Genomic DNA, 3,760 nt, shown 5'->3' with positions numbered 1-3,760 from the left:
TTTGTGGTTTTATTTGTGGCGGGAGTAAAATTTAAAAAATAAATATCCTTATCTACAAAATAATTAAGCAAAACTAAAGAAAACTCCAAAAAATTTAATCTTTTCCTAGACATTATTTACTAGCGACCCGCCCCGGCTTCGCATGGGTGCTAAGTATCTATGTTACGGTCAAAGTGATAAATGTGAAAATTATGAATAATCGCCGGTTATTATGAATAATTACCGCATGATTTGGTAAATGTGATTAATATGAGGTCATTTATGTGTGTATAAAACTAAATAGGCGGCTTAGGGGTGGCCCAAGGGCCACCCCTAAGCCGCCTATTACCTTAACCTACTTTTCACTTTAAATCAAAACATTATGATAGGCATCATGAAAAAGTAATATTATGCAAGAAACATTCCAAACTCATTATGCCAAATTATATTAATACATGATATTATCAAAACGTTCAAAAGTTTGGCTGTACACGAGCACGTACACAAGATGTTGTTCTCTTTTATGAAATTTGTTAGTACTAAGGTTGAATTATTAAATAATCACTGTTAAGGTAAACGGCTACTAGTTCGTGATAGTACGTAAGTTCGTAAGTTTTTTTTCTAGCTCAAATAATAAGCAAATGGAATATTATTTATAAAAATTCTTCATTACTGCAAAAACTCTATTATTTAAGCTATCTAAAAAACCAAGTACGAGCATTGTGGCGCCAAAAATGAGAGTAATACGAAGCTTCAAACTCTCAGAGAGCCAAAAACAGCCGTGCGGCTTGCAAAGGTTGCTCTCACCGTAAGGTTAGCGCTCCAACTTCTTAAGCTTATAAAAAGGCGAAGGAACGTCCATTAAAATAAAACTTGTAATAGTGGTTTCATGTGTTCCTTGACAATTGATTTGGCTTAGAAAAAAGTTATATGAAAACGTAGAATTCCTTTAAAATTGCGATTAATTGACTCACGAAATAGCGTACATATTATTTTTCGCCTCACTTGAAACAGCTCCAGAGGTGGGATTATGGGGAGAAGGGGGGGGTAGAAATCAAAATTTGATGGGTACGAAGGGGGGGGGGGTAAGTCCCCCCCCCCTCTATATTTCTAATGGTTATATAAATATTTTTACATATCGCTAGAAATAACAAATCAAAATTTTATGGGTACGGGGGTTCGGGTTAAGTCCCCCCCCCCTCTATATTTCTAATGGTTATAATTATAAATATTTTCATATAATTATAAATGTTACAATTAACAAATCAAAATATTATACTACACACATTATTTCTTATGAATATTTCAGGTAAGTAATATCGTCAATTTTACATAATTATTTTATTGTACATTTTTATTATCGTTTTTAAATTTATTAAACCCTTAATCATTATTAAAATATCCTAACACATACACACTAAACATGAGTTCACGAACTTAGAAACAGAGCAAAATTTTGTCACGAAACAGGATCCAAACAAGAGGTCCGCAGAACAATTAATATAAAAAAAAGTTCAAACTATATAACTATAAATTATGTATTATATTAACTTACTGTCAAAAGACCAAAGTTTAGCATAGAAAAGCTTTCATACTGATATCATGCTTGGTTATTTTAAAATAAAATGTTAAAGTCGTAAGAGCCTTAATATACCGAAGTAGGGGGCACTTACCTTAAATGTGATTAATTTATCACTTTTACCGCGACTGTCGGTAATTATTAATAATAACCGGTTATTATTAATAATTTTCAATTTATCACATTAACCGTAACATTATAAATGCGAAACTAATATTATAAATGCGAAAGTAACTCTATCTGTCTCGCTTTCACGCCTAAACCACTGAACCGATTTTGATGAAATTTGGCAGGGAGATAGTTTGAGTCCAGGGAAAGGACATAGGATAGTTTTTATCCCGGTTTTTTAAACAGGGACGCCGCGATAAAGTTTTTCAACAGACAAAATTCCACGCGGGCGAAGCCGCGGGCGGAAATCTAGTACATAATAAACCTTCCTCTGGAATCACTTTATCTATTAAAAAAACGCATCAAAATCCGTTGCGTAGTTTTAAAGATCTAAGCATACCTACATAGGGACAGACAGCGGAAAGCGACTGTTATAAACTATTACCTACCTAATGATTTTATATTTTTAGGATCAAAAGCTACAAAAAACTATTTATGTGGTTGTATACCTACACAGAAATAGCGACCTTGTATGTATGTTAATAGCAAGTAAAAATTTTTCTTCAATTTATTCAACCAGTCTACAATTTGGTCCATGTGTTCTATAGAATTGGGTAATAAAACCTTGATGACATTCAGTAATGTTTATTAAAATCGCTTAAAATTATTCTTACACTAACATTTAGACCGGTTATACTCGTAGTCTCAGAGAAAAATACATAAAATATTCTTAGTATAAATAGGTAATAACAAAAATAAACACTTTGGAATGTTCCTAAGAAGTTTTAAAAACTTATAAAATCATTTCTACGTACTAATATAGAATCTGTAATTTTTTGGATAATTTTAAGCATTTTCCACGTTTTTTTAAGATTATGGAAATTTTAAAAAAATACATTTAAACTTCTAAGTAGAGACAAGCTGCTCAAAATTTCAGTGAGGGTATTAATTGCTTGATGTATTGAAATCTCATAAATATAAAGTAGGCATTTACTTAGCAACACTGTTTCCCAATTCTCAAAAATCTTCTAATGTGAAATTCACCCTGCCAAGATACGGGCAAAACCTAGTATAAAACACCTATTACGTTACTACATTACTGCGATTTACAAATACTACAGTAAGGGAGCGCCCTAAATAGAATTTTAAAAATAATTCTGAATAGACCGTAGCAAATCCATACAAATTCCAGGAACTTTTCTTGAAGAGAGAGTCACGTGTTTTTCTATAAGGAAAAGCCGAATATTCTACCATCATTTCCATAAACAACAAGCAAAGTCGACCAGGCCCTCTTCATTGTTTAATTTTATTATTCGTTGTTTTAAAGAAACACAATCCGTGAAATTTTATGGTTCACTAAATTTTGCCTGTCTTTTCTGCTGTCATTTGTAGTCTTATGGGCTGTTACATAGAAGTGTTTGTAGACTTAAGGCACAGAATAAGTAATAGTACAGGTACAGAAGGATTACTCCGCAAGACGATTTAAATAAATGCGAGTCTTGCTACGACGCGATACAGTGGAATTCAGCTCGCACAGCACTACGTACCTACAATTTTATTAACCTACAAGTTTTGTCTCTTTCTATCGCGTGCCTCTGAACTCTTCTTACGCTGTTAGGGTTGCTGTCTAGTGAAAAAATAATTAATCTAGGTACTTATTTGTAATGAGGTACGTATGTAGGTAAGTATGCATTCATTATGGAAAACCTTGGGAGAGGCCTTTGTCCAGCAGTGGACGTCATTTGGCTGAAACGAACGAACGAATTCTGAGCAGTAGTCATGGTAGGTTAGGTTCCTATACTATCCTAAGAATTATTGATTACCTACATGGCCAACATACCTTTCAGCATCTTTGGGAAGCGAAAAAAAAGATAAATCCGGTAGATTTCTTTTCGAATTTTAACACCCGAACGCCGCACAATATTTCTTTCTCTTTATGTCCATTTTTAAATAATACTTCGATCATAGAATTATAATCATACTACAACGCACGCCAGCGTCCTGAGGGGCGCGCGCGTGACACTCGACTGATATAATACCCGCCGGCGGGGCGCTTCGCTGTAGGTAATTATCGGATGTACCGCGCGGAGTGAG

The sequence above is a fragment of the Ostrinia furnacalis genome, unplaced genomic scaffold (genome assembly GCF_004193835.3).
Source record: "Ostrinia furnacalis isolate ACB-3 unplaced genomic scaffold, ASM419383v2 OfSCF7657, whole genome shotgun sequence".
Classification (NCBI taxonomy): domain Eukaryota; kingdom Metazoa; phylum Arthropoda; class Insecta; order Lepidoptera; family Crambidae; genus Ostrinia; species Ostrinia furnacalis.
Note: the sequence above shows the minus strand (reverse complement) of the source record.